This window comes from Pristiophorus japonicus, chromosome 14 (assembly GCF_044704955.1).
Source record: "Pristiophorus japonicus isolate sPriJap1 chromosome 14, sPriJap1.hap1, whole genome shotgun sequence".
NCBI lineage: Eukaryota > Metazoa > Chordata > Chondrichthyes > Pristiophoridae > Pristiophorus > Pristiophorus japonicus.
The window spans coordinates 34,251,126-34,269,577 of NC_091990.1; the positions used below are offsets into that span (position 1 = coordinate 34,251,126).

General features: G+C 44.2%; 1 long non-coding RNA gene across 2 annotated transcripts in view; it reads right to left on the bottom strand.

Annotated features, from left to right (window-relative positions):
* The window catches only part of LOC139279351 (uncharacterized), a 77,669-nt gene that overhangs the window by 18,636 nt on the left and 40,581 nt on the right, over positions 1–18,452 (bottom strand). Inside the window, exon 3 of one of the 2 annotated variants that reach the window (XR_011596453.1) lies at positions 15,999–17,156. The exons of the other annotated variant lie outside the window; for it this stretch is intronic. This is a non-coding gene — a long non-coding RNA (uncharacterized lncRNA). Of the gene's footprint in view, positions 1–15,998; positions 17,157–18,452 lie in introns of those variants that run through there. 2 annotated transcript variants of the gene reach the window in all.

Consider the following 18,452-nt stretch of genomic DNA (forward strand, 5'->3'; position numbering starts at 1 on the left):
TGTGACCCCTGGTTCTGGACTTCCCCAACATCGGGAACATTCTTCCTGCATCTAACCTGTCTAAACCCGTCAGAATTTTAAACTTTTATATGAGGTCCCCTCTCATTCTTCTGAACTCCAGTGAATACAAGCCTAGTTGATCCAGTCTTTCTTGATAGGTCAGTCCCACCATCCCGGGAATCAGTCTGGTGAACCTTCGCTGCACTCCCTCAATAGCAAGAATGTCCTTCCTCAAGTTAGGAGACCAAAACTGTACACTCCCTCACGCCTTGGGACATTTCACTATGTTAAAGGCGCTATATAAATGCAAGTTGTTATTGTTGTCATGCTGCTGGGGATAGTAATTCCTTCCATACAGTTGCCTGGTGATGTAAACAATGCCTGTTGTTTAACAGATGTATTCAAATAGTCAACATGGATGGAAGCAGAAGGATATAAGTTTTTATTTGAGCTAGTGATGTAGAGATTCTCTTTTTCACAGTCTTTATGACCCTTCTCGGCCATCAGATAGAGGTGACCTCCATACCCCTCTGTCTGGACTAAGTTTGAACCCAGGGTCTGTGGTAGAGGGACAGTTTTTTGGATATTATGCCAGAACTCAGTAAGTTGTCCCATCTGATTAATGACAGTGCAGGGTCATTCACCTCCATATGTAAAATTATACCTCAGTAAGACTCAGATAGTCAGTGAGGCAAGCTCTCAGTTCTGTCAATCACTTTTCCTTCTGGTTTAATTCTTTGTTGCTATTGTTCCTCCAGACAGACTGCTGGGTGAGAGTCCAGAATAGCCTCCTGGAAATGATTAGTCTTGTTTTGTAATTATTTTTCATGTTGATTTTTTAAATGCATAAAAAAGCAACGACAATGTTTTTTTCTTGTTTACAAATATCACTTCGAGCGCAGCCGCTTCATTTTTATTCATTAGCAGTGATCAAATCACTTGACTACTGTCATGATATGACCCAAAAAGAAAGGTTTGTTGTTGTTCTTTTCCACAATAAGGTCACATCATTGTTAGCAACTGGAAAGAGTAACTAATTCTGATGGAAAAATGATGGCAGATGTGTTTCAGAGTCTAGCCCCAGGAGTATTTATTTCAAAGACTGTACAGAACAACTAGTGTCACAGCCACTGGTTAGAGATAGAATCAGAATAAAAATTGGTGTATCCTGGCAGTTTCTTCTATTAGTGTATAAACCATTATAGTCCAAGTCACAAGCTTTGGATTGTGTCAGCCATAGCTCAGTTGGTAGCACTCTTGCCTCCGAGTCTAAAATGGTTGTGTGTTCAATAGCTTGAACCTCCACTTTTGTGCTTATCGCCCAAAAATGGGCGTTAAAAAAGGGTTTTCAGATCGTCGGCTTCTCGCCCATTCTCAAAACACCTAGTTTACATTTTTGAAAATGAGCGTTACCGTGTGCGATATCAAATGGGCGGTAGCGTAAAATTTTTCTGACCTTCTCCCGTAAAGTGTGGCCATCCTTAGCAACAGCATGGCAATGCTCGATTCCTGCGATTCAGGAGGTCAAGGGTCATCATGACATGCGCAGAAGAGGAGACAGAGAGAGCGAGAGGGAGCTCAGAGGCACTGAAAACGTGTGTGGCTGTGGTGTGTGCTTGTTTGGCTGTTGTGGGAGGAACGATGGAGAGTCACCAGCAGCAAAAAGCCTACTAAGCACCAAGAACATAGTTGGCACCGAGTTTTTGTCCAATAAATAAGATATAACATGGAAGGGATGGAAGAGGCCCTGGAGCTGGTAGCCAGGAACACTGGTGGTAGAGGGCTCCCAGTGGTCCCGGAGCGCCGCACTGCACCCCAAGGTGCCGCACCCCCATTGCCAACCACACATGAGAGCCAGCAGCAGCATCTTGCTTATGGCTCAGAGCACACTTCTACCTCGGGACCGTCCTCTCCCGTATCCGTCCAAGCAACGCTTCGGCCGTCACCCCGCCCCCCTGTAGACCGCATGAAAGGGCCCATGGTGGCGTGATAGCTGCAGGAGCCTTACATCAGGAGCTCATCAATGATCGCTTTGCCTGAAAGAACGTTGGTGTTATTTACAAGGCTGACATACTGCTGGGTGTGCAGGTCATACATCAATGGTGGGCATCACTTTGGTGACAGTTAAAGTTTAAGTTGACTGAAGTTAAGTGTGATTATACCCTTTGATGTTAAGCAATCACCAGCATGTAATGGTGCAGCTATCTGAGTCAATGTGCTACAAGATTTTGTTACATAAAGAACATTTAAACCAAACATTAGTCTGAAATCATCAGTTTTTCTGCACAAACCAACCCCTTCTCCCCCCACCCTCCCGCTTCTCCTCCCTACCTCTACCCCTTCCCCTTCCCCTGCTGACTCCAAGCCGCCTGGCCGAGGAGGTCCTCAGGCGATGCTTCAGCGTCAGCCTGTCTGGCCCGATGTTAGCGTCCGCCTCCTCGTCCTCCTCTTCCCCTCTCTGGTGAGGTGCACTCTCAGACTCATCAGACAATTCTTGTCCCCTCCTGATAGCCAAGTTGTGCAGCATGGAGCACACCATGAATTGAGCTACCTGCTCAGGGTGGTATTGGAGCTCACCTCCTGAATGGTCCAGGCATCTAAAGCGTTGCTTCAGCACTCCAATGGATTTCTCCACGATATTGCGAGTTGCTCTGTGGCTCTCGTTGTATCGTCTCTCGGCCTCGGTGTGGGTGTCATGCAGGAGAGTCATCAGTCAGGTGGCGAAGCCATATCCTTTGTCCCCAAGCATCCAGCTTTGACCTCGTGGCTCATTGTTAAACAGGTCAGATACAGTGCTCTCACGCAAGATGTGAGCATCATGGATGCTGCCCGGAAATTGAGCATTCACTGCCAGTATAATTTGCTGGTGGTCGACAACCAGCTGGACATTTAGGGAGTGGAATCCCTTGCAGTTCCTGAAAACCTCAGCATCCTGAAAAGGTGCCCGCATCGCGTTGTGTGTACAGTCTATTGCTCCCTGCACCTTGGGGAAGTTTGCAATTCTGGAGAATCCTAGAGCCCTCTCACTCTGTGCCTCCCTGGTCATAGGGAAGCTGATCAAGTCCCTCCTGCGTGCGTACAGGGCTTCAGTCACCCGGCTAATGCAGCGATTTGTGGCAGGCTGAGAAAGTCTGCAAATGTCGCCAGCTGTGGCCCGAAAAGAACCCGAGGCGTAGAACGACAGTGCCGCAGTGACTTTGACCTCGACAGAGAGTGCAGTTCTGATGGTGCTGGCAGGCTGCAGATCTGCCCTTATCAGCTGGCATACCTCAGTGATAACCTCTTTGTGGAAGCGCAGTCTCTGAAGGCAGGTGGTGTCGGGCAAGTCGAGGTAAGAATGCTTCTCCTTGTACTTGCGGGGGGTGTAACATCTGGTCCTCCTCATCAGTCTGTCACTTCATACATTGGGCACATAATGCAGTGGAGCGTTCCTTCGGCGATGTCGAGTCTGCTGCATGTAGTTAGTCACCAAGAGAGGGTGAGAAAGGACAGCCCCCATTGCAGTAGCTCTCTGTTTTCCACCGATTGCTCACAAACAAGGAATGTCCCGACTAACACACCTCTTCAATTCCAATGGGTCACAGTGTGGTCAAGATGTTTTTAGAGATGTTCACATCAACTCCAACGACCTGCAGAGTACATCCGAACTCCGCTGAGGTTGAAGTACAGCAGCCTTTTAAAGGACACGACATGTGATCTACAACATGGCGTCCATAACGCTGTGATTCGTCCTGGTTAGTTCCACTTTTTGTGGGCGTTTTTTTGAGCGAGCGATATTGTGGGCGATATATGTGCGAGGTGGTGAAATTTACGATGGGCGATCTCCATGGCCGCGAGTTTGGATAAATATGCTCTTTACGACAAAAAACAGTGGGCAGGCATTAATAATGAATCTCGGCATTAAATCCGTGCGGAAAGTAACACTGGGCGATATTATGGGTGTTGAATTCGCCCATTCGGCTGATTCCACCCCAAAAAAGTGGGCGGGTGGTAATATTTTTTTAGGTGTTAAGCACATGGGGAAAGTAACGCTCGGCAATAAGCTTCCGAAAAATACCCGCCAGTTTCCATTTTGTGCCAAAATGGGCGATATATGGGCATTATACACCATTTCAGCGGAAAAATGGGCGTTAAGTGGGCATTAAGCAGGCAAAAAAGTGGAGGTTCTAGCCCCATGTCTCACTCTAGGGACTTGTACACAAAATCTAGACTAATTCTCCAGTGCCTGATTTAGGTGCTGTCTTTTGGATGAGATGTTAAACCGATATGGAAGTAAATGATCCCGTGGCATGATTTCAGAGAGGAGTAGGAGACTTCTCTTTCCCTGACCAATATTTATCCCTCAACCATCAGCACTAAAACTGATTGTCTGGACATTATCACATTGCTATTTGTGGGATTTTGGTATGTGTAAATTGGCTGCTGTGTTTCCGACATTACAACAGTGACTACACATCAACAAGTGGCTGTAAAGGATTTTGGAACGTCCTGAGCTATATAAATCCAAGTTCTTTCTTTCCTCCCGGCAGATAATTGACCTTTCATTACTCAAAGTTTAAAGGTACAACTTGCGACCGATATCTGAAAAATGGAGAGAAGCAGCACTTTGCAGGTTGGAGCTTCTGACCCAGCCTAAAATGCTTATATTTTTTGAAATGTTTCAATATTTTTGTGAAGGGACCCATTTTCTGCTTTCGCACCTGGGGCACGAACAACAATTGCCTTTTGCCCAGATTTGAACTCTTCCCTCACTAGCTCATTTACAAACAGGATGCATTGTTCAACAGGGTATTGTAGAGTTCATCCTTCCACCATGACATCTCCCCCTATTGTTAGTCACAATAGCTTTCTGAAACACATTCATAGATCAGGCCAAAGAAAATGAGAAGTCTTTTCTAAATGCAACAATTAGACATCATCATTTGTAATCCTCTTCTTTTTATTTTTAAAATGTTGTCTTCACAGTTGCACTGGTTCTAACATGTCCTGGCAAATCTTCTTTCAAAAAGCTTTGGGCCGATCAGATGCCAAGATTATGATTCTTGTTTGTTAAGGGTATTAAGGGATATGGAACCAAGGTGGGTAAATGGAGTTGAGATACAGATCAGCCATATTCTAATTGAATGGTGGAACAAGCTCAAGTGGCTGAATGGCTGACTTCTGTTCACATGTTCCTATGTCCTTCCCATGTTCCTATGTCTTTCCCATGTTCCTATGTCCTTCCTGTGTTCCTATGTCCTTCCTATGTTCCTATGATTACTGGTGTGATCACTTTATGCAGAAAAACTCAGCACTAGGGGTGGATGTCCCCCAGATATGTAAAATCCAGTTGTCTCCTCTTTAGAATAACTTTCAAGCATCTAATGAGGCTTTACCAGACTGGTAGCACTACTCCTCCAAAACCAGGAATATCTTCACCACACAATGCGGCACAATTTGATGCTGACATACTGGCCTCTCTGCCCTGTCTGTTTTGTGCTTCAGCCTGGGCCAGAGAGGAGGTTCATTCCCAATTCCCAAAAACCTCAATTGGTGCTTGTGTGTAAAGATGGGGAGAGGTCAGAGATCTCATCGCCTCTACAATCCATTCAGCAGAGATCTTATCTTCACAGACTTTCAGTCCAGATTTCATGTAATTTAAGCTCTTCCCATGTGGTTTTGAGCTCTTCTAGTGCTTCGTAAGTTTTGATTTTAAGTCCTTTAAGCTCCCCTCAGCCAGGATTGTCAGAACTGAGCTGTACAAATGTATTCAGCATCTACTGAAGCTAAATATACTAGTGCCAGCTCAGCCACAGACAAGGTGACAATTTTACAGCCTTCTTTACAAATTAAGTAGCTGGATGGTTCCAAGATTACAAATTTCTCTCCCACAACTTTTCACTTTTTCTGGAATTCTGTAATGCCATTTATTAATGAGCTATTAACAACTACAGAAAAAAATAATATAGAATGGAGTGTAGCAACATTGTCTGAAGTTGAATTGCATGATCATTAATCCTATACTTAAAAAAACAGGTGAGCAAGCCTGCTCATCAGCATTAGATGACTCAATGTCTACAGGAACACCTATTATGTGGTGACTGATCCACTTTATGTCTATTTGTAACTAGGCGTTGTCTCATTTCATTTAACTTCTGAGACGGTGGCCGAGTTGGACTAATTAGAAGAATGCTGACCCTGCTATTACATTGCAAAATGTTGTGATGTCGGCACTGGTCCAGGAAAACTCAGCAACAGATTAATCGCTGGTTTTATTAGTCATCCTCTGGCACTGTCATGTGAACAGTCAAATTTATTAATAATCGGTTTACATGTGTATTCCATCACTTTGTCAATTGAACAAAGCCATGTTCTGACGTCTTCTTCCAGACTGCTCATTTGTAGTTGCTCTTCCTGTGGTATAATCCTGCTTAGCTCCTAAATACTTGCTCAAGGTGTATGCCAAGTCTGAATCCATCTTCTTAAGTGAATTAAAAGGGTGGGAAATACAGATTATGCAGAGTTATTTGCCAACATATAAAACATAAATCATTTTTAATTTGCTAGAATAGTTACCTCCTCCATATGAATATAATGAAAATACCGATTGTCTTTCTCTTTCCTTCGGCACTGTGGAATATTCCATCCTCCTCCAAAGTCTCTCTTCTGTAGTTCACCTCTGTAGAGCTGTTCTCTCCTCTTTCTAATCATCTTGTCATAAAGCAGGCACTACATTAGCTTCTCGGCCTCTGCTTACATAGTTATCATGCCTCAAGGGTCCATTATTGGTCCTCTTCTGGTCTCTATTTATCTGCTATCCCTTGGTGATATTATCAGGAAACTTGAGGGTGAGCTACCACATATACACTGATGATACCCAGGTCTACCTACACGCCTCCTCCGCTCTTCAACTGCCCATCCAAAATCAAGTCCTGGATAAGACAAAATTTCGTGCAGTTTATTTTTGGTAAAACCAAAGCCATCCTTTTTGGCTCTCACCAGCACCTATATGCCTCTGGTCTTGACTCCATCAACTTCCCCTGCTGCTACCTCCAGCAGAGTCAGCCTGCTAGACCTTGACCTCAGTGTCCTCCTTTATATCTGTGCTGTTACGAAGACCACTTTCTTCCATCTCTGCAACATTGCCTGCCTTGCCCATTGTCCCCACCCCGGGAAACCTCCCCACTGCTGCCAAAACTATAGTCCATGCTTTCATCATGAGGCTCAATTTCTCTCATTTTCGCCTATAGCCTCCCTTCCTATCCCTCCGTGGCTTCAATACATTGCAATACAATAAATAACACTGCAGCCTGTGTCCTCATCCACATGAAGCCCTGAGCCCCCATCACCCCTCTACTCTCCAAGCCCCAATAACTTCCTGTGCCCCAGTGAGTTGACTTCAATGTTCTCATTCTCACTTTCAAATTCCTCCATGGCCTTACCCTGCTCTACCTTAGTGATATCCTCCTTGCTTTATCTTCCCATACATACCTGACACTCCTCCAACACTGGGCTTCTCTTGGTGCCCAGTTTTACCATTGGTGGCAACTCATTCAGCCCTAATGCTCCTACCCTGTGAAATGGCCCTGGACTCATTCTTCCCTGTTGCCAGCTCCCTCTCTGCTTTAAAAAAAAACCTTGCCAAAGAGAGCTGTAGATGCTCAGTCGTTGAGTATATTCAAGACAGAAATCGATAAATTTTGGGTAACAAAGGGAATCAACGGATATGGGGATAGTGCAGGAAGGTGGAGTTGAGGTAGAAGATTAGCCATAATCTTGATGAATGGCGGAGCCGGCTCGAGGGGCCAAATGAGCTATTCCAGCTCCTATTTCTTATGTTCTAAGACCTTAAAGTTTTGATTTCCCCATCAAACCCGCTTCACTTTTCTAATTCCCTTCCTGTTCATCGTTTACTCTTTTGTCTTCTTAAAGTTAAGCTCTTTGAGCTGTCTTTCTGTATGTGAAGAGTTCTACAGAAATGCTGTTGGAAAGTCCCACTGGAGGAACCACCATGATCATTTCATTTATTTTATGGCAATATATTGACCTTAGCCGTGGCTCAGTGGGTAGCACACTTGCCTCTGAGTCAGAAGGTTGTGGGTTCAAGTCCCACTCCAGGAACTTATAAGAACATAAGAATTAGGAACAGGAGTAGGCCCTCGAGCCTGCTCCGCCATTCAACAAGATCATGGCTGATCTGGCTGTGGACACTGCTCCACTTACCCACCCGCTCCCCATAACCCTTAATTCCCTTATTGATTAAAAATCTATCTATCTGTGATTTGAATCCACCAAGCGCAGCTCTCCGCCGGCTGGAGTGGCGGCCGTCCTGCAGGAGCCGCTGCTCGGGAATCCGTACCTCCACGCCCGAGGTTTCATGTGGCGGTCGGAAGAGAGGGCTGTGGCTGGTGAGGTGACCAGGGTCAGGGACCTGCTCGATGGCGGAGGAGCGGGCTGGATGGCGCCAGACACGCTGGCGCGGCGCCTAAACTCTGCCAACGTCCGCCACGCGGCCGATGCCATCGAGTCGCTAAAAACAGCTCTGGGCCCTGACTCCGTTAGGTGCATCGAGGAGGCTCAAGCACGTGGGGAGATCCCGTCCGAACTGACCCCCGTCCGGACGGAATTCCTCATCGGCGCCAAACCCCGGAACCTCCCTCGGGGGCCGGCGCCTCACAACTTGAGCCGCCTCGGGGAAATCCCCTCCGTGCCTTTCAGTTCCGCGCGGAGGGGTTTCCTGTACGGGCTGCTCCTGCACACCCTCAACTTTGCCATCCTCGCCGGCCGTCCGGACACGCCATGGCGTACCATCTTGCCGTCCGGAGGAGGCGGGGGTCCCCGATGGAGGGCACTCTACGCAGGGGTCCTCCCACTATTCATCGGGGACTTGGCCTGGAGGGTGGTGCACGGAGCAGTGCCGTGCAACAAATTTTTAAGCCGGTTCACGGACTCCCAGGCCGCCTGCAATTTCTGCGGTCTGGAGGAGTCCGTGTTCCATGTTTTTATTGAGTGCACGAGGTTGCAGCCCCTGTTCCATTATTTGAAGGGGCTGCTCCTGAAATTCTGGCTGCACTTCAGTCCCACTCTCCTGATCTTTGGGCACCCTGTGCGGAGGGGAGCGGGTAGGTCCGAAGGCCTCCTCGTAGGACTGCTCCTGGGCACGGCCAAGGGTGCCATCAGCCGGTCCAGGCAGCGGGCGGTCGAGGGGGTCGTTCAACCTGACTGCCTGCCTCTCTTCCGCTCTTACATCCGGTCCAGGGTGTCCTTGGAGATGGAGCACGCGGTGTCCACCGGTACGCTCGCGGCCTTCCGCGAGAGGTGGGCACCGGAGGGACTGGAGTGCATCATCACGCCCGGCAACCAAATTTTAATTTGATTTTACGTTTTTAAGTTTAATTTGTTTTAATTGCCGGTGCTTTTAGTGTCCCCCTTCCCTTTTATAGGGGGCACTGGGGAAAATTGTGATTTTAGTGCCCAAAAAAAAAAAAGAAAAACACAAAAAAAAAAGGGGGGGGAAAAAAAAAGGGCCTTGTAAATGTCTGGAGTGTCACCCAGGTCGGGTGGCACCGTTTAATGTTTTATGTTTTGCAGGTGAACTCCAAAAAGAGTTTCATGCACAAGGACCCCCCGGTTCCTCTGCACCGCAGCATGTTGTAATTTCTCCCCATTCAAATAATATTCCCTTTTACTGTTTTTTTTCCCCCAAGGTGGATGACCTCACATTTTCCGACATTGTATTCCATCTGCCAAACCTTAGCCCATTCGCTTAACCTATCTAAATCTCTTTGCATCCTCTCTGTGTCCTCTACACAACCCGCTTTCCCACTAATCTTTGTGTCATCTGCAAATTTTGTTACACTACACTCTGTCCCCTCTTCCAGGTCATCTATGTATATTGTAAACAGTTGTGGTCCCAGCACCGATCCCTGTGGCACACCACTAACCACCGATTACCAACCCGAAAAGGACTCATTTATCCCGACTCTCTGCTTTCTGTTAGCCAGCCAATTCTCGATCCATGCTAATACATTTCCACTGACCCCGTGTACCTTTATCTTTTGCAGTAACCTTTTGTGTGGCACCTTATCGAATGCCTTTTGAAAATCTGTACACCACATCCATCGGTACACCTCTATCCACCATGCTCGTTATATCCTCAAAGAATTCTAATAAATTAGTTAAACATGATTTCCCCTTCATGAATCCATGTTGCGTCTGCTTGATTGCACTATTCCTATCTAGATGTCCCGCTATTTCTTCCTTAATGATAGCTTCAAGCATTTTCCCCACTACAGATGTTAAACTAACTGGCCTATAGTTACCTGCCTTTTGTCTGCCCTCTTTTTTTAAACAGAGGCGTTACATTAGCTGCTTTCCAATCCCATGGTACCTCCCCAAAGTCCAGAGAATTTGGTAGATTATAACGAATGCATCTGCTATAACTTCTGCCATCTCTTTTAATACCCTGGGATGCATTTCATCAGGATCAGGGGACTTGTCTACCTTGAGTCCCATTAGCCTGTCCAGTACTACCCCCCTAGTGACAGTGATTATCTTAAGGTCTTCCCTTCCCACATTCCCGTGACCAGCAATTTTTGGCATGGTTTTTGTGTCTTCCACTGTGAAGACCGAAGCAAAATAATTGTTTAAGGTCTCAGCCATTTCCACATTTCCCATTGTTAAATCCCCCTTCTCATCTTCTAAGGGACCAACATTTACTTTAGTCACTCTTTTCCATTTTATATATCGGTAAAAGCTTTTACTATCTGTTTTTATGTTTTGCGCAAGTTTACTTTCGTAATCTATCTTTCCTTTCTTTATTGCTTTCTTAGTCATTCTTTGCTGTCGTTTAAAATTTTCCCAATCTTCTAGTTTCCCAATAACCTTATACGCATTGGTTTTTAATTTGATACTCTCCTTTATTTCCTTGGTTATCCACAGCTGGTTATCCCTTCTCTTACCGCCCTTCTTTTTCACTGGAATATATTTTTGTTGAGCACTATGAAAGAGCTCCGTAAAAGTCCTCCACTGTTCATCAATTGTGCCGTTTAGTCTGTGTTTCCAGTCTACTTTAGCTAACTCTGCCCTCATCCCACTGTAGTCCCCTTTGTTTAAGCATAGTACACTCGTTTGAGACACTACTTCCTCACCCTCAATCTGTATTATAAATTCAACCATACTGTGATCACTCATTCCGAGAGGATCTTTTACTAGGATATCGTTTATTATTCCTGTCTCATTACACAGGACCAGATCTAAGATAGCTTGCTCCCTTGTAGGTTCTGTAACATACTGTTCTAAGAAACAATCCCGTATGCATTCTATGAATTCCTCCTCAAGGCTACCCCGTGCGATTTGATTTGACCAATCGATATTTAGGTTAAAATCCCCCATGATTACTGCTGTTCCTTTTTTCACATGCCTCCATTATTCCCTTGATTATTGTCTTCCCCACCGTGAAGTTATTATTTGGGGGCCTATAAACTACGCCCACCATGACTTTTTCCCCTTACTATCTTTAATCTCCACCCACAATGAGTCAACATTTTGTTCATTAGAGCCAATATCATCTCTCACAACTGCCCTGATATCATCCTTTATTAACAGATCTACCCCACCTCCTTTCCCTTCTTGTCTATCTTTCCGAATTGTCAGATACCCCTGTATGTTTAATTCCCAGTCTTGGCCACCCTGCAACCACGTTTCTGTAATGGCCACCAAATAATACCCATTTGTAATGATTTGTGCCGTCAACTCATTTACTTTATTTCGAATGCTGCGTGCGTTTAGGTAGAGTGTTTTAATACTAGCTTTTAAACCATGATTTTTAGTTTTGACCCCTCCTGCAGCCCCTTTATATTCATACATATTGTCCCTTCCTATCACCTTGTGATTTTCACTTACCCCAGTGCTACTCTGCTCTGTTGCCTCCTGCCTTTTGCATTTTTTCTTGGGGTCCTATTCATCTGAGCTCTCACCCACTCTAACTAGCTCAGAGCCCTCTCCTGGATTCCGAATACTCCTTGCACTGAGGCACCGAGCTTTCATGCTTACCTTTTTATTACACTTTGACCCTTCAGAATTTTGCTGTACAGTGGCCCTTTTTGTTTTTTGCCTTGGGTTTCTCTGCCCTCCACTTTTACTCATCTCCTTTCTGCCTTTAGCTTCTGTCTCCATTTTGTTTCCCTCTGTCTCCCTGCATAGGTTCCCATCCCCCTGCCATATCAGTTTAACTCCTCCCCAATAGCACTAGCAAACACTCCCCCTAGGGCATTGGTTCCGGTCCTGCCCAGGTGCAGACCGTCCGGTTTGTACTGGTCCCACCTCCCCCAGAACCGGTTCCAATGCCCCAAGAATTTGAATCCCTCCCTGCTGCACCACTGCTCAAGCCATGTATTCATCTGAGCTATCCTGCAATTCCTACTCTGACTAGCACGTGGCACTGATAGCAATCCCGAGATTACTAGTTTTGAGGTCCTACTTTTTAATTTAGCTCCTAGCTTCTTAAATTCGTCTCGTAGGACCTCATCCTGTTTTTTACCTATATCGTTGGTACCAATGTGCACCACAACAACTGGCTGTTCACACTCCCTTTTCAGAATGTCCTGCACCCGCTCCGAGATATCCTTGACCCTTGCACTAGGGAGGCAACATACCATCCTGGAGTCTAGGTTGCGGCCGCAGAAACTCCTATCTATTCCCCTTACAATTGAATCCCCTATCACTCTTGCTCTCCCACACTTTTTCCTGCCCTCCTGTGCAACTTGAGCACATAAACTTCGGCTGACACTCCAGTGCAATGGTGAGGAAGTGCTGCACTGTCAGAGGTGCCGTCTTTCAGATGAGAGGCTGCAACTGAGGCCCTGTTTGCTCTTTCAGGTGGACGCAAAAAATCCCATGGCACTATTTTGAAAAAGAGCAGGGGAATTATTTCTGGTGTCCAAGCCAATACTTATCCCTCATCCAACATAACAAAATATAATAATCACCAGATAGGTCATTATCACATTGCTGTTTGTGGGAGCTTGCTATGCGCAAATTGGCTGTCACGTTTCCCACATGACAACAGTGATTACACTCCAAAAGTACTTCATCAGCTGTAAAGCACTGAGACATCAGGTGGTCGTGAAAGGCGCTATATAAATCAAGTTTTTCTTTCTTTCACTGACCACCCTATCATATGAATCCTACATTCCTTTGGATGGCACATCATTAGCGCTCTCTCTCATTTAGGAACAAAACCTACTTTAGGAATAAAACCAATTATTTTGCTTGATCATTCCTGTACCATGCAGATCAACTCCCACTCGCCCCCGCTCACAATCACCGCCCTACCTCGCCGTCCCAACTCGCCACCACTGTACAGACAGAACTCTGGCCTTCCAGGAAGCTGATGGGAGAATGAGGCACAAATGCACTTAATCTGGGCAGCAAATACCAACATGGCAGCAAGACCCTGTTGTCATACCACTGAATAAAGGGTGACATTTTGGTGCCATGGTTTATTAATTGCACTTTGTGCCTGACTTGGCAACAATGCAAATAAGCAAATAAAATGTAGCCTGCTGTTTACTCCCTGGGCACACAGCTCAACTCCTCATAGAGCCTTAACTCCATCTGGAACTAATTCTGAAAATACCACACACTGCTGTTGACTTTTAAATGTTATTTTATATACACCCAATGATCTCTTTTGATTTTAATACTTGTGAAATATCATTTTCGTCATCAGTAACATCATTTATAGCTATAAAATAAAAGGTATCACATAGGTCATCTAAATCAGCTTCATTGTGCCAGAATAATGTTACCCAGTACTGCTTCTTACTTTCTTGGGGAAACTCCCTGATGTTGCCATAAGAAGTATTCTGTACATATTCATTAAGAAGCAAGAGCAAGGCTGCAAAGTTCATTTTCAAAGATTGTTGAACAGTTATCTGAAAAATGTCTCTGCACAATATTTCTCCAGTGCAGTGTATCTTGGATCCTTCAAGCATTGTCTATAGAAGCGCGTCAGTGTTTCATCATCATCATAGGCAGTCCCTCGGAATCGAGGAAGACTTGCTTCCACTCTTAAAATGAGTCCTTAGGTGGCTGAACAGTCCAATATGAGAACCACAATCCCTGTCATAGGTGGAACAGATAGTCATTGAGGGAAAGGGTGGGCGGGACTGGTTTGCCGCACGCTCCTTCCGCTGCCTGTGCTTGGTCTCTGCATGCTCTCAGCGTCCTCCCGGATGCGCTTCCTCCACTTCGGACAGTCTTTGGCCAGGGACTCCCAGGTGTCAATGGGGATGTTGCACGTTATCAGGGAGGCTTTGAGGGTGTCCTTGTAACGTTTCCTCTGCCCACCTTTGGCTCGCTTGCCGTGAAGGAGTTCCGAGTAGAGCGCTTGCTTTGGGAGCCTACCCAGTGGAGCTGATCAAGTGTGATCAGTGCTTCAATGCTGGGGATGTTGGCCTGGTTGAGGACGCTAATGTTAGTGCATCTGTTAGGATCTTGCGGAGACATCGTTGGTGGTATTTCTCCAGCGACTTGAGTGTTTATAAACCACTCAGTGCCACATCTTTCAGGAGTCAGAATTACTATTGAGAAAGCTTCCTCCGCCCCAGAATCCCTTTGTATGATATAACAACTCATATTCCCATAGTGGAAGACCAACCTCACAGCACTCAGTAGCACTTGTACCAATGTCCTATAAAAGGTTGCTTTCTTCTGCCCCCAACAGAAGCAGGCAGCTGCTGCAAAGATGGCAGCTGGACCATGAGATTGGGAGGGGATAAAAATGAAAAAGAAAAGCAGAAGCAAATATAATTTCAATCCACTGCATTAGTTTGTGAAGCTGGGCATCAAAGAGCCAGCTCTCTCAGAGTTAACAGAAATAGGAGACACATTCTATTAATGGATATCACATTACAGCTCATGATGTTGGCCAGACAGCTCCAGAAGGAAGCAGCAGAGAATGCTGGGTAACTAATATCCACACTGAAGTTTTAGATGTGGTCAAGTGTCCGCCTCTGAACCGAAACCACAAACTATCTAACCCTTTAAAGAGAGACTTAAACATTGTTGTGGTTTCATAATATTAAAGAGAATGTTAGTTTTTCTTTCCATTATACCATCATGAAGCCTCCCATACATGTATATAATATGTAATTATATGTCTTGTGTATGAAATTGAGTAAAACAAAATATGCCGTACAAGCATGTCGGCTTTCATTCTGTCAGAGTGTGTGTTTTTAAACAGTTGAATAACGCGGACATTACTGTTTGAGTATCAGAGACCCTGGCTAGTACACATGCGATAGTGGTTTTCTTTTATCTTTCAAAAAACTGGTTAGCTAACATGGATTCAGATGACTGGCAAGCAAAGTGATTTATTCAGTTGCGCTTCTTCAACCGGAATAATGTGTGTGTGCTCTTTATATAATAACATAACTTTTAAAAACGGAATAGCTTTTATTTTGTTTCTGAGTAAATATGCCATTCAACCTATATTTGTAGAATGCCATGCTTTATTTGGCTCTGTCATTTTTGCTGAGATAATTTGCTTTATTGACAAACACGAGATATCTTAAAATTGCGCTGAGAGACGGATTGTTGTAATGGAGCCCTCTTGCAGTGGTTAGAAATCTGTAACATTACTTCCACGCAAAGTGAGTCGCATTCTCTCCTTACTGCTTGCAACCCAATATCTGTACATGCAAATTAACAAATGCTTCATTAATAAATTGTGTTTTGAAATACTGCCTGTGACATTTTGAAAGAAATAAAAATGATTTACAATATGTTGCTAGACCTTGGTCCTAGTATTTTTTTTCTCTCTTTGCTACTGGGCAGTGATTGTGGTGGCATGGTGTTAAGAGAGTTATTCAGCCCAAGGGTACAATGCTGCTGATTGCATCATCCTATCAGCATCATGTAAAAAAAACATAGCAGCAAGTTCTAATCTTTTTCTAAATAATATTGAATTTATTAAATGTTAAATATATAAGAAACAGACCATGAATTCAGCCTAGTTTATACTGCAGTGTGGACTATCAGCGCCATGAGTGAGCAGAATTATGCTCCAGTTACAGTCTATCTAGAATATCAGACAATTGGCCATGGGTAAGTTTTTATAAGTGTTACAGGATAGGAATAGTTCTATCTCTGTGGTAGAGTCTCCTGGGTATTTTTAACATTAATATTGTCCCTGTTTATTACTATTTCTGATAACAGTCTTCTATTAAGTGAATAGGTTTATGATGCACAGTATAATTTTCTCTTGTAAATACACATCTATTTCACTCATGTTACCAATAAAATTAAAATAAATAAATTCTTCAAGCAATCTGCATAAGTATAAAGAGCATTAACATCTCAAGTGCTTGTGAGCTACTACACTGTACAACTGTAGCACTAGTGAACACACTGCCACGAGCTTTGCTGATACGATTTATACACCACAAGACAACCTCACCATATAAACAAGTGGCAAAGTTAGAGCTGATTATTTTGCTTGCATTAACAAATGGCTACAAAATCCATAAATGGCAACAAGGTGTCTAGTTTGCAGTCGTTCGGATGATACGTTAAATGAGGCCCCATCTGCTCTCTCAGGTGGATGTAAAAGATCCCGTGGCACAATTTCGAAGAAGAGCAGGGGAGTTATCCCCGGTATCCTGGCCAATATTTATCCCTCAATCAACATAACAAAAACAGATTATCTAGTCATTATCACATTGCTGTTTGTGGGAGCTTGCTGTAAACAAATTGTCTGCCGTGTTTCCCATGTTGCAACAGTGACTACACTCCAAAGTTACTTCATTGGCTGTAAAGCGCCATGAGACACCCAGTGGTTGTGAAAGGTGCTACATAAATGCAAGTCTGTCTTCTTTCTATGATTCTTCTCCACTGGGTCAAAAGTCTCATCCATAGCATGTGATTCTTGTACATTAGTTCTACAGTTTGTAATCATTTTAGCAATTCTTGTTCCGTGGACAAACTTTAAATATCATTGAATGTTTGTTTTTTCTGGATTGCTCCTTTAAAAAGCTGCGGTTGTGAGGAATTTCCTACTTAGCAGGTCAATATTCTCCTTGACAAATGTTGTGCATATGACATCTTGTCTGGTTTCAGAGCAGCTTGTCCAGATCAGCAGTGATAGATTGAGCCTACGCCATTTTGACAACAACCTGCATTTGAACAGACTCAGTCACCAAGTCATCATTTAAAGCAAATATCTCACATCCAGGACTGCCCTTTCAGTCAGACCCACAGACTCACTGGATACTCGGAGCCGCTTGGCCACAAAGAAAAACCTGCTAATGGGAGGGTGACCAGTGCTTCCGGGGAGGGGAGTGTTGAATGTCTTAAATGAAATTGAAAGAGTAGCCAATCACCTGAGAGTCACCATCTTGAATGTGTGGACAGAAAAATAACGTGAAATACGGAGACCTACAATTAATAAAATGCCACTGCACAGAACATGTGGGTCTTAGCAGACATAATGCATCTAAATTATACAGGTTACGGCAAATCTTGTTTTTTTTCCAACCAAATAAATTCTAATCTACTCAGTTGGGATTACTACAGATTTTTAATTTCTTTTGGCTCTTCTCCTTAACCAAAAGTGCAGAAAAATAGAATCAATATTAAATGGTGGTGATTAATTATAAGGCACAAGAGCTGGTTGATTTTGTTCAACTGGGAGTTGGTGTTGAATAACAAGGGAGGTGCAGAATGAAAAACTGGGATCCAGTAGTGGGACAGGGGGCTGGTGAATCTTAAGCTGAAAATCTTGACCTTGTAATATAGAATTGTCATATATTATGTGGAAAATATTCTTTCCAATTTAGATATTGCTTGTTTCCCTAGTGTCAGACATCTATTGCTTCTCAGCATTCCACCCTCCGCTCAGAGTTCTATCGTGCCATTTTCTTTTACCAAACAAAGCTAATTTTGAACAATTAACCTATATATATAATGGAATAAACAGATGAGGGGGAAAGGGGCTAAATTCGTCAGGGATTTCAGGGGTGCCTTGTTGGATACTCGTACTCAAGGCAGTATTGCTTGTGTACACACTGCCCCCAAACACACATTCAGGGCTGTAACTCAGCCATTATTTATTTTGAAGAAAATGCTGTATCCCTCAAAGGCTTAATGCAGCAAATTCGAGTATTAAATTGGATTTACTACGGTCTTATTTTTGAATTGGATCACCACACGGCGGTTGTAGGAAGCATGTTTACTGATTTTCCACCAAAACACAGCAACTTAAATGTGAGATCAATGTTCTGTGGCCCGCCAGCTTCTCTTGCTGCACATTCCCAATACAGGCTGCCTGACTGAGGCTCACAAACTATGCAAAATTAAGCACTGTCATTTTAAAGCTGTGTTCGTCACATGGTCGTTTTAACTTTGCACTTTTTGTTATATTTTAATTTGCTTAACAGCAATCACTGTAAGCATTGAGTCGGGCAAAAGGA